Source organism: Rhinolophus sinicus, linkage group LG01, assembly GCF_036562045.2.
Source record: "Rhinolophus sinicus isolate RSC01 linkage group LG01, ASM3656204v1, whole genome shotgun sequence".
NCBI classification, from domain to species: Eukaryota; Metazoa; Chordata; class Mammalia; order Chiroptera; family Rhinolophidae; genus Rhinolophus; species Rhinolophus sinicus.
The window spans coordinates 27,348,227-27,362,078 of NC_133751.1; the positions used below are offsets into that span (position 1 = coordinate 27,348,227).

The 13,852-nt window shown below is 36.4% G+C and overlaps 1 protein-coding gene across 1 annotated transcript in view; it reads right to left on the reverse strand.

Annotated features, from left to right (window-relative positions):
- The window catches only part of VEPH1 (ventricular zone expressed PH domain containing 1), a 206,871-nt gene extending 203,644 nt beyond the window's left edge, over positions 1 to 3,227 (reverse strand). The window contains exon 1 of the mRNA XM_019732040.2: positions 3,088 to 3,227. The gene's annotated coding sequence lies outside the window, so the exon portion shown is untranslated. The remainder of the gene's footprint in view (positions 1 to 3,087) is intronic.
- Positions 3,228 to 13,852: the final 10,625 nt, after the last annotated feature.

Genomic DNA, 13,852 nt, shown 5'->3' on the forward strand with positions numbered 1-13,852 from the left:
CCTCCCTAGAAGCAAATACTCTGTACTGCTACCTAACATTGGGTGTACAGCATTACAAATGCCTAGGACTTTCCCATTCGTGTCATATTTATATCCCAGTTGTACTCTCCTTCAATCGTAAATCTGAGTAGTTCATGCACTATCTTGAATGTGTCCCTATTGATGTTTTGGCAAACTTATCTTGTTCCCTGGAGAGAAAACCTTACTCTGACGCTACCCCCACCATGGCTAAATAGTAACAGTGAGAAGGGAATGTATAATTCCCTCCAGGACACTAAAGGGAAAGTTCTTTATGACTTTTCGAGGTGACCTACACTCAATGGGTGCTAATAAAACATTGCTGGTTTACTCTATTATGCATCAGTAGATTCTGCTAAATGAAAATATAGGAAAACTGAGGAAATTAGCCTATAGCTTCCAACTCGAGGTTAGGACATTCTCTGGTTTCTTCACTTCTAGAATAACCATCTTTATTTACATTAAGCTTTGGACAACAATACTGTGCATCAAAAATTTTGCAGTTTACCAAGGGCAAGGGAAGTAAAAGCTAAAGTAAACGAATGGGACTATATCAAACTTAAAGGCTTCTGCACAGCAAAAGAAACCATCGACAAAATAAAAAGGCAACCAACCGAATGAGAGAAGATTTTTGCAAACAGTGTCTCCGATAAGGGGCTAATATCCAAAATATACAAGGAACTCTTACAACTCAACAATAAAAAAAATGAACAAACCAATTGAAAAATGGGCAGAGGACCTGAAGAGACATTTCTCCAAAAAGGATATACAAATGGCAAATAGACATATGAAAAAATGCTCAACATCACTAATCATCAGAGAAATGCAAATAAAAACCATAATGAGATATCACCTCACCCCAGTTAGAATGGCTATCATCAACAAGACAAATAGTAACAAGTGTTGGAGAGGCTGTGGAGAAAAAGGAACCCTTATTCACTGTTAGTGAGAACGCAGATTGGTGCAGCCACTATGGAAGGCAGGGTGGAGGTTCCTCAAAAAATTACGAATAGAATTACGATATGACCCAGCAATCCCTCTCCTGGGTATCTACCCAAAAAATCTGAAAACATTTATTCATAAAGACAAATGTTCTCCAATATTCATTGTTTATTTATGGTGGCCAAGACATGGAAACAACCAAAATGTCCTTCAATAGATGAATGGATAAAGAAGTTGTGGTATATATACACAATGGAATACTATTCGGCAGTAAGAAAAGATGAAATAGGACCATTTATGACAACATGGATGGATCTTGAGATTATAATGCTAAGCGAAATAAGTCAGACAGAAAAAGTAGAGAAGCATATGATTTCACAGATATGTGGTATATAAAACTGAAAACAACAAAAGAACAAGACAAACAAAGGAAGGAACAAAAACTCATAGACATGGACAATAGTTTAGGGGTTACCAGAGGGTAAGGGGACGGGGTCTCTAGAAGAGGGTAAAGGGGGTTTAATATATGGTGATGGAAAGAGAACTGACTCTGGGTGGTGAACACACAATGTGAGATATAGGTAATGTATTACAGAATTGTACACCTGAAATTTATGTAACTTTACTAATAGTTGTCACTGTGATAAACGTTAATTCAAAAATAAAAATAAAAAAATTGCAGTTTATTCGCCTGTAATAAAAATACCCATGGACTAACTTAGACCCATTTGGGTTCTAGAAACTTTTGATACCGTTCTCAGATAGATTTTTTTTTTCCCTTGGAAGAAAGGATTAAAGATTCTTTTCAAGGAGCATCTTTTTCACACAGTATGAAAGAACTACAGGCGTTCCCATGGGAATTGGCCGCATACATTTCAGCCCTTCTCACAAGATGTCTATTGTTCCCTGGGCGTCTCTCAGTTTCCTCTGCCAGGACATGTTGCTACACTTCATTTCTACTAAAAGCCTCTGAGGCTGGGTTATTCCAAATGATGCTAAGGAACTCGGCCCTTGGTCTTTTCACTCGGACTTATCTAGTCTGCGTTTCTAGCAGACTTGTTACCATAAGCACATACAAAACATAGGTTTGGTAACCTGTTTAGGCAAGAGCTCAAAAGCCATATTTAATTTCTAACATGCATTGCAACTTATTGAAACAAAAATAGATAGGAAACATTTTTCTTCATCGGGAATGAGGGAAACATCTTCAAGTCTAACCAACTTTCTAAACCAAGAATTTGTGATCTGTCATAATGATTTCATAGTGTATCCATTTTCACCTGTAAAGTTGAACTTTGCAGGTCAGATTTGCTCTGGAATTGATATAAATCTTGCTAACATTTTTAAATTCAAATTTTGTAGATTTGTTTTTCCAGAAAGTATACCTAAACCCTCAAATTACAAGGAAAATTCTATGTTAAATATTTCTTTATTTACATTTAAATTCCATGTACTAAAACAACTACATGACTAATTCAAATAATGTCTTAAGTGTTTTTTCTTATTCTTTAAATTGAAAACATATATCCATGTCAAGAAATGCAACAGTCGATTGCTATGGCAATTTAAATACACGTTAGAAAGAACCGAAAAGTAGTTAGATTCAATTATGACTTCCAAGACATCTGAACTATCAAAGGAAAAAGTGATAGCAACAGCAAACAGTTATGGTGACTGTCCAGCCCAGCGACTGCAGTGATGCTATTGAATTTTCTTTGAAAATCATAGGCAGGGGTAGTTTCTTTGCTGGTTGCAAAATGTTTCTTGAGGTAAACAAATTATGAAATAGAAATGAGCCTAGACTATTATGGAATAAAACAAAAATGCACATAAACCAAAAATGCACAGAGAAGCACAGTTTTCTGCTCCTCAGGCCTAGAGACGTGTTTTAATAACCCTCAGAGAGGTGGTTTTTTTTTTTTTACCCGAATAACTGAAAAGCATGCATACGTGGCTAGACACACAACTCCCAAATGTGCTTTATCTGCATAATCAGCCAGCCCCTGGAAGTTTCTCTGCCCCCCTAGCTTTCGCAGCCCACTGCTTGCCTCACTGCAGCTTCTGACATTTACTTTAATTAGCTTTTGTTTTTGCTGAACAAAAGGACAAGAAAGAGGATAGCCATACCTCTTAGCACAGGAAACTCTGGCCATCACAGGAAAGAGAAGGCAACATGCCTGATCTTTAGAGCAATTCCTCTGCAACCCAGGACCATGCTCAGAGCAGCCCGGGAGCCCCTGCCCGTCCTGTCCTGTTGGCAAGCAGCCGGGTTTCCTGGGGCTGCTTGTCAAGCCTGCGGTACACTTGACTCCCTCCCCTGGACTCACCGTGTGGAATCCGGGCAAATGAGTAACTTCTCCTCCCTCTCCCAAACTTCTGCGGAGAGCTAACAATGGGCACAAAGCTTCACTTATTTTTACAGTAGACTTACAGAAGTTTCTGCGAGCAAATCAGTCATTTGAAAGAATGAGAAGATCTGCCCAAGAACCAGTAATTTAGCTTCTGTTAATGAATAACCCACTTTAAGGAATCAAGGAAGTTTTAGGTTAATATCAGATGTGGAGACTTTTATCAGGCAGGCATCAGTGAAAAGGCTTGGGGAGGGATGGAGAGAGGGCAGTAGTGAAATGAGATAGTGTTTAAGCCAAATATGATAGAAGAAAAATACCACAAGAGAAGCAAAATGGCTAAAGGAGCCAAAAGCCTAACTATGCTATTGGTACTGCCAGGGAAACACCGAACAACCTAATGAAGCCCCGCTAGTAGCACAAGGGATTTTTTTTTTTTTTCCAAGTCAGCACTGTTCCTTCTTGAGCCCATCCAAATTGCTATTTCATTTCCTTTTACATCCAAATATAGAACTCCTCTTCTCAGCCCTAATACACTGGGGATCCCTTACAAGTAGTATTACATCTCCTTACATCTCTCTCATTCTCTTTTAAGAACGCTCTTCAAACCTCTAATGCATAAATTAATTGGTGGTACCCAGTGGATTGGTATATCTGGAGGCTCTACTCTCCCATTTTAAGTGTATGACATGGCCTCTCTCCCGTCATTGATCTGAGGTTTGGCCTACACATAAGGCAATGGAATATTTCTGAGCCGCTCCTAATTAGCTTTCAGTCAAAGTAAGTGTGAGTGTGGTGGGGTAGTGCTGTGGGGGAGAGGAAGGTGTAAGGTGTACACTGGAAATATCAATATTTCTGTCCTTGGCAGTCATGCTGCCATGTAAGAAAATTGCTGGCTCCATTAACAGGCATACTCATGGGGTGGAGAGTGTTTACCCCCCAACATCCATGTATCCTACTTCTGGTAAAAACTGTGCCCAAGTTACCCTTGGCAAGCAATGTTCTTTGGGAAGAGTTGACTCACATAGACAGGTTGGGTCTTAGGCAGTCCAAGAAATTGCATTCCCTCACCATAGTGATTTATCCAGGGGAGGTGTGTGACCCCTCCCCGTCCGATGAGAGTCATGACAAAGATGAATGTTTGGCTTCGGTGGGGACAGAGTGATTCCTGCTGGACTCGATGACAAGAAGATGTAAGGGCTGGTTGCTCTTGCCATCCTGCCACCAAGAAACCCAATCTTAGTGACTTCATTTGGTCCCCTTAAACCAGCTCCCCCTGAAGTAGATAAGATCCACCCTTCACTGTAAGCCAATTCCTTAACAGCTTAAGTGATTTTAGGTTGGGTTTTCTGCCATTTGTCATTAAAAAAATTCTACCCGACAGAATCAGCCCAACCCAGATCTGTGGGTGGGCTCTTCTGAGTCCCCACCGGGCAGCTTGTTGCAAACAAAGTGGACTAGGAGACTCGCTAGGAACCATCATAACAAATGCATCCTTTAATGATAGCCACAGGCTTCCGCAGACAGCCAGGAGGCAGGCAAAACCTGGGAAAGAATGGAGTCATTCAGTGTACCTGAAAGTGGGACTCTTTAAATTAATTCTTCTTTATGAACTACATGTTCAGGTCCCCCAACTACTTCCCAGTCAGCTACCTAGACTTGTCTGGTGGTTCCTAGCCACACACTGTTTGACCTCAGTAAACCTGGTCATGGAACCCATCCATGCATGCAGTTTTCATAAATTCCTTTGGGTAATTAATTTCACAGACTACTGCTCTATCTTTATCTCTCCCCCACCTCCCACCCCCCACCCCATTCCTGCACAGCTCCCATCCTCCTCCCCACTCTTAGTAAATATGAAATAAAGAACGCTCTCTCTAACTACAAAGTCAGACTAAGATGCTTCCTTTACAGCAAACATATAAATTCTAAAGCAACTTTAAATGGGTAGCTTACATATAAACACTGAGAATTCCTGGATGATTTCATTTTCTGTAAATTTTCTTAACCTGAAACAAGCGACACTCCTTCAGGTACACCATTCCTGTGTTCAGCCTCCCAGCTTTGCAAGAGCCCATTACAGGCACAGAAAATCTCCGAAATCCAGGAACTCCCTTTTAGCTCTGCAGAATAGCATGTGACTGCTTTAACTGTGAGAGTCAAGCGGGTTTTTTTTTTTCCCTTTTTTTTTTTAAGAACGGGGGGCTAGAGACCTGTGGCTAAGGTTTATTTAGTTTGTTTCATTATAATAAATAATACTTTGATAAAAAAATATGATAGTAAAGGTAACATCTTTTACACCCAAAATAGAGAAGACTCTCTCCCAAACTAGCTCCTCCTTTTGTGCTTCTTACCTTGGTGAAGGGTTGTTCCTATCCACCAATCACAAACTAGAGATCTGGGCATTATCCCAAATTTCTCTCCTTTTCCCACTTGCACTCAATGATCTCATCACATGCTAGGTCCTGCCCATTCTATGTCCTCAACATTCTTTATGGTCTGTGGTGGAGATATCCTAAGGTGACCCTTGATGATTCATTTTCTGGAGTTCACCTAAGCCATACCTGAATTCCTGACCCACAAAAGTATGAGATAATAACTGTGTGTCATTTTAAGCCACTAAGTGTATGGTAATTTGTTACACAGCGATAGAAAACTAATACATGACCATGGTCCCATTTCTCCCCCTGTGATAACTAATAGTCACTGTTTCTGTTAAATTCCTCATCCTCTCTTGTCAGGGTATTGACAAGAGTCTCCTAGCAGGTCTCACTGCCTTCAGCGTGGATGGCCCTTCAACTCTGCCACCAAATCAGGTTTCCAAAACAAAATATGAGATGTGACTTTTCTACTTAAAATCAGTAAGTGGCAACCTGTTGCCTGAGGATGAAATTCAAACCCTTTGTCTTGGCACACAAAAGACTTTGTAATGTCTTTCTCTCCTTTCTCTCCAGTTTTGCTTCCACCACTCACGCACGCACAACCCTGTGTACTGAGGTCAACGCCTTCAGAATATATCCAGGAGCCTATCACCTTTCCATGTCTTTAAACACTACCACTGGCCTCAAAACACCATCATCTCATGTCTCACTTGGATTATTGCAATAGCTCACTGCCTTCTATCCTTGTCTTATTAAAGTATAGTCTTAACAGAATATCCAGGTGATCCTGTGCAAAAAACAAATCAAACCTGACTCCTTGCTGCTCAATACTCTGCAGTGGAATGGCTCCCCTTCTCACCCAGTGTCAGAGCCCACGTCCTTTCAATCATCAGCAAAGCCCTATGTGATACAGCTTCCCCCTTCGCCCTCCATGCCTTCAGCTTCATCTCCCATCATTCTTGCTTTTGCTCTCTCTGTTCCAGCTGGAGCTACACAGAGTTTCCTTTCCATTCCACAGCACAGTAGATCTATTTCCTCCAGAGGGCATTTGCATTTGCTGTTCCCTCTGTCTGGGAGGCTCTATTCCCAAAGGTCCATATGGCTTGCTCCTGTCCTTCCTTCATAGCTTCACCCATAAAGCACTTTAGCAGTGATATTCTCCCTGACTACTCTCTAGAAAACAGCGACTCTCCCTGCCCCCCTGCATGGCTCATTTCCTGCTTACTTTTGCCTATAGCAATTATTGTCATCTGACATACTATATATTTACTTATTTCGTTTTTTATTACTCTTCTCCATCACTACCTCTCCAAAAATATGAATTTCATGAAGGCAGGGACTTTATTAGTTCAGTTGATTTTTCTAGAGTTCCACACTCTGTATGTAGTATGGACCTCCGTTGTTCAATAAATTGAATAAATAGGAGAAGAGGATTTAAACTCAGTCGGACTCTCCATGCAAGACTGATTTAGAAGCAAACAACCTGATGAAGGATAACTGTGTAGAACCCACTTTATCATGGAGTAAAGGAGCAGAAATATCCATCTTTTGGGGGCAGAAGTGGTTGCAAGGTCATGGTCCTGGCTCAACACTGGCTCCTGTAGGGCCAGGACAGAGGTGGTTTTCCACAGTGCCCAGCGCAGGCGCAATAGGGGCTTCCTTGTGAGGCTTGTTCTTCAGTGTGGGGTTGATACTCCAGTCCTCCCAGCATTCTGTGAACTCCCAGTCGGGATCTTCAATAAAAATCCATTTCTGTTTAATCAACCAGAAACTGCTTCTGTTTCTTGCAGCTAAAATCACCGATACTATTCTCCCTTTTTCTTCTGTACATCGTAACTGCCAGTCCCTCTACATGTAACACCCTGGCCTGTTTATAAAATGCCAATCATGATTCTTACCCCTTCCTCTCTGTAAGGATTCCCAGGTCAAGTATAGATGATTACTTCTTCTTTTGTTTCCACAGGGCAACTTGCACAGGCTTCGGCCACATTATTATCCTTATTCCGTCCCACTAGCTGGCCCCCCCCTCATGGGCTGGGATCAGGTTTTAAACATCTGAGAAACTCCAGCTCCAGTCTACTATTTGGCACAAAGGAGGAATTCAATATAAATTTCATGAATGAAGGCTTCCTTTATAAAAACACCAATAGAATAATAATTCTATAATTGAAAATAATTCATGATACAGAAACAAAGAAATGTATAGCAAAGAAATCTATTTGGCTGAGAGAGAATTATGTACTTGTTAAGCTGGTGAAAAATAAAACAACTTTTTTTTTTTTTAATTGTCCCAGTACTGGTAAAAAGGGAGAAAGGGGCGTATCCTTTTACTGAAATAAACTATAATCAGATCAATTGGAAAAACAGAGAAAAGACACAAATTACCAATACAAGGAATAAAAAAGTTGCCATCACTACAGATTCTATAGATACATTAAAAGGAGAATATGGAAATGCTATGTCAAAAAATTTGACACTTAGACAAAATGGACAAATTCCCTGAAGGACAAAATCTGTCAATGCTCATTCAAGAAAAAAATAGATAACAAGACTAGCCCTATATTTACTTATTTAAAAATGGGAATTATAGTTAAAAACATTCACATGAAGAGAACTTGAAGCCCAGATAGCTTCACTGGTACATTCTACAATACACTTAAGAAATAAATTATATCAATTGTATACAAATTCTTTCAGAAAATTTATTTTATTTCACAATAAGATGCTTTGAGAGCTAAGTGTTCATATATACATTATAAACATTTATAGATACATATATATCTATATATAGATCTATATACATATTTATATACATATATATCCTTTTAGTGGCTGATAACACTTCATCCTATGAGTATGGCACGTTCTGTTTATCAGTTCCACTACTGATGAAGTAAGTGGTGTGCAGGATTTGACTGAGAGACACTGTATTGTTGAGGTTGAAAGATCACACTCCTTCTAGGCTGCCTGGGTTCACATCTAACCTACTATTTATGTATTACCAGCTACGTGACTTTAGACCACAATCTTAACCTTTTTTTTGCATGTCAAGCTTTTTTTTCTTTTTTAATCTATAAGGCAAGGATATGAATTGTACCTACCTTCTGGAGTTGTTATGAGGATTATCTGAGGTAATATTTGTAAAGTGCTTAGAACCAGGACTGGAATGCAGTAAGTGCTACAGGAGTGCTTGTTAAATATACACTGGAAGGAACATCCTTATAAGTGCTTCCTGGTGCACAGTTGCAGGAATTTGTCTAGGATACATATCAGAAGTAAAATTTCTGGGTTGTAGGGTATGCTCATTTTTATTTCACTCAACACTGCCAAATTGCACTCCAAACTGTCAATACTAACCAATATTCTCACAAGAACGCCAAATTTTTGTCACATACCTGAAAACACTAAAAAAAGACTCTTTAATTTGACCTGTTGGATAAAAATGATATCTTTCTGGTATTAATTTGCCTTTCCAGATAAATGATGAAATTAAACATATTTTAAGTTCTGAATATATTTATAATTCCTCTACTGTTAAATGTCTGTTTAGTCTCGTATTCTTCTCATGGATTTGTATGAAGTGTCTTTTTCTTACTGATTTGAGTATTTTATACATTATAGATACTAAGGCTTTGTCAGCTACATATGTTGCAATTATATCTAACTTATGTTTCATCGTTGTTTGGGGCAGGTATTTGCTATAGAAAAGTTTTAATTTAAAATTCAGAAAAACAATATATTCACACAGTTCAAAGAAAATAAATATATAGTGAAAAGTATACACTCAAACCTGACCCCTTTCTACTTAGTTCCTGCCTGACCTTCTGCTATAAAAAACATGTATCTTTCCAGTTTCTTAATTCAAATACAAACATAAATATATTTTTCCTCAACTTTACATAAATGGCAGTTCTATATATACACAATTCTGCATATTGCTTTAATCACTTAATAATTTATCTTGATGCTTTTTTCATATCAGCATGTAGAGCACTTACTCATTCTTTTTAAAGCTGCATATTATTCTGCTGTATGCATATACCATAATTTATTTAATAATGGGTATTTGGTTAATTTCAACTTTTCATCATATCAAAAATAAAGAACTAATTAAAATGGAAGGTTTTAGCTTTTAAAAAATGTATCTTTCCTTTTATGGTTTATGCTTTTTATTTCTTATTTAAGAAAGACTTCATTACCCTGAGTTCATCAAGATAGATAACTCTGTTATATTTTTTCTAAAATAGGTAGATTTTTTTATATGTAGGTTTTAATGCAAAATTTATTTTTTATTTGTAATATGAGGTAGGAATATGGTTTTATATATATTATATATATGATATTATATATATGATATATATGTATATATACATATATCATATATATAGTAATATATATATACCATATATATATATAGAAAATTTTTCTAACAATATTTTAGTCTGCTCTTTACCCATTGATACATACCAGTGATGTATGATATATGAAACCAATATGATCTGTTATATTCCAAGTTTACAAATATATTTGGATCTATTTTAGGAGTCCCTATTATGTACCATTGATCTATTTGTTTTCCTCTGGAACAATACTACACTGTTTTGCTGATTTTAGCTTTTTAGTATGTCTTGATATTGTATAGAAAGAGTACCCCTTCTTTGTTCTTTCTCTTTGACATTATCTTAGAGGTCTTTGACCTTTACAATTTTTTGACCACATACATTTTAGATTCAATTAATCATTTAACAGAAATCAATTTGAGATGTTGATTAGAATTGCAATTAGATTTGTGTGGATTGTAATGAATTACATATAGATTATTTGGGAAGTACTGATATCTTTTTAATGTTGATTTATTTAATTCATGAGCAAGGTAAAATATTTAAGTCCTCTTTTACGTTCTTCAATAAACAATTACCTGTTTTTTATAAAGTTCATGCACATACTTATAGGGTTTGTTTCTAGGTACTTTATAATTTTGTTGCTGTTGTATTTTTTTTACGATTCTTTTTTTCTATTACATTTTCTGTTTTATTATTCCTAGTGTGAGGGAACCTTAAAGATTTTTGTTTATTAGTCTTGTATCCACAGCCTTCTTGAATCCTATTATTAATTTTAAAAGTGTGTAGAGTCTCTTGAATGTAGATAATTGTATCTCTAAATAAGGACAGTTTTATCCATCCCCATTCCCCCATTCATATATCTCTTACTTCTTTTTTATTAATTTGTACCTCCTCTGATTTTTTTTTTTAATTTTTTTTTACCCATCTTGCCATTAGTCATTTCAAAGAACCAGATTGTTTTGTTGGTCACTCTCATTTTTGTTTTTCGTTTCCATTTTGTTATCTTCTACTTTTATCGCTATTGTTTCTTTTCTATAAATTTTATTGGGTTTACCTTTTTTCCCCTAGTCTCTTGGAAGGACTATTTAGCTTATTCATATATGTTTTTAGTTTTCTTAAAAATGTTCTTTAAATTACATTTATAGGTTTTACACTCTTATCTTTATTACTTCCTTCCTTTACTTTCTATAGGTTTATTCTGCTGTTCTTTTTCAATCTTCCTGAATTGGAGTTTGAGGCTATTGATTTTTAGCCTTCTTTCTTTCTTCATATTTGGATTTAAAATTGTAATTTTCCATTTAAACATAGTTTTAGCTGTCATTCATAAGTTTTAATATGTTGTATTTTCATTATCACTGAGTTCAAAATATTTTCTATTTTCATCATGACTTCTTTGACCCATGAATTTTTTAAAAGTCTATTGTTTAATTTCCAGACACTTAGAGATTTTCTAGTTGCCATTTTATTCCTCCACTGTGGGCAGAGAATCCACTCTATTCAATCCTTTAATATATTTTGAAACTTGTTTTATGTCTCAGTATGTGGTCAATTAAACAATGCCTGTGTGTTGGATTCAGTGTTCTATTTATATACATTAGATCAAGTTTGCAAATTAGTTTTCTGAATATTATAATATTATTTTTGTACGTCTTTTTAAGTTAGATATTTTGAGGTGTGTTACAATTTCCTCATAGGTTTTGGAATTGTCCATTTCTCCTTTTTTCTATGTTAAAGTTCTATTTTGTAATTATAACTATTGTGAGGCTCTGTTTACTTAGAAAATTAGAATTGTCATACTCTTTCTGGTGGATAGAAACTTTTATTATTATGAAGCATCCCTTATTTATATGAAAGCTTTTTCTTCTAATGTCTGTTTTGTCTCATAATACAATCATGAAGTCTCTTTTGGTGGATATTTGCATTTTCTATCTCTTAATTTCAATCTCTTTATCCTTATGATTTGGATATGTCTTTTTTCCATCATTTGTTCCCACACTCCCAATCACTTTGGTCTTTTAATTAGAACATTTAGACCATTTTCATTTAATCTAATTACTTACATATTTGGGTTTAAATCTATCATCTTAGCATTTGATTTCTGATTCTTTTTCTTTCCTTTCTTCCTTTGGTTTTGATTGAACATTTTAAATCCCACTTTTCTCATCTGTAAGCTTGGAAATTATATATCATTTATTATTTTAAGGGTTTTCCCCACTTCTTTTAATTTATATTTTGTTGTTTCCTTGGATGCTTGCCTATGTGTGTGTATATGAGTATGTGAGTGTGTGTGTGTGTGTGTGTGTGTGTGTGTGTGTGTGTGTAAGCGGACATCATATTTGCAAAATTGATTGTAAGAATAATTTGAGGCTCAGCATGTCTTGTTCTTAGTAAGAGGATTCATGCATTAGCCTTGCTATCACCTCAGTCCAGTTTTAAGTATTGAGATAAATTGAAACAGCTTCATTTCCTCTATTTCTAGTTTACCCTGTCCCTAGGGTCTAGCCCTTCAGGATTTCCACAGGCATTTCTACAAGTTCCCTTCCCTTCTCGATAGGTACTAGACTCTAATGCTTATTCTCTTTTCTCTGTGAAAAGTAATGCTCAGCTTCTTGGCCTCTTAGACTTTCTGGTTCCTTTTTGAATCAGCAAAAGCCCACTGGGAAAAAATGGCCCCCAAAGCCAGGTTCACCTCCCTTGGCTTCCCTTCTCCTTATGTCTTGCCTCACCAATACTTTATTCTTTTTATCTTTTTAATGCTTTGAAATACATTTTTTCTGGACACTTAAAAAATTGTCTTGTCCAGGTTGTATTGTCTTCAGCAAATGGATTGGTTAGATAAAGGTTCGAGAGTTCACCTTGTGAATACATGGAATAATGCAATAACTTGCCTTGAAACATGCCTGAACTCTAATATGCTTTCCCAGCATACATAACTTGATTCCTCATAAGAAATGGTATTACAGTTGCTACGGAAACATCTTACCTAGCTCCTTTATCCTTGAGCCATCATAATAGATTTCCACCTAAAATTTCAAGGACAAAACAATGGCTAACTTTCTTAACTAAAGGGGATTTCAGAAAACAAGTAGTAAGGCTGATATGAAACATATGCTAAGAAGGTAAGACTGTGAAATTAAATATATATTTTTTTATGTCGGCACTATTGTCTTTATCTTTACTACCCCATAAAGAATGGTTTGTAAGTTGGATACAACTCCCATGCCTAATGTGCTTCATTATTAAAACAACACTTAATTAAATGGTGGACACAGCCAGAAACATGCTATGGTTTAAGAAAATCTCTGAGGTTATTTTCAGATGTTTCTAGTTTAGCAAAAGCCAAAGCATATTTTGCTGAGCACATTTTATTCCTATGTGTATTATAAGGGAAATCTAACCCATGTGTTTTATTTCATTAATATTTTGCCAAGTTAAATGGTTCTTTTGCAAGATATATTTAATGTTAAGTTATTTTTATGAGGCTTTTTCCCTTGGATTATGAATTCATATGTCACCTAATGTAAGTATACTTTGATCCAAATATCTTGTAGTTATGAAGTAAGAAAGCCACAAAACTTGGGTGATTTCCCAACAGTGCCAAATACAATATTTCATTTCTACCACGAACATCATGATTTTTTCCTCACATTTGTCAATCAGCACTTTATTGAGAAAACAGCAGAGTTGTTCTCCTTTTTAAGCCCTGCTTTTTGATAAATGTCCAAATGAGGCCACAGCCCCATTCAACATGGGCCACTAACTTCAAATCATGGGCATAGATCTAAATGTATGGTTTGTATACTGACTGAATCACATCTGC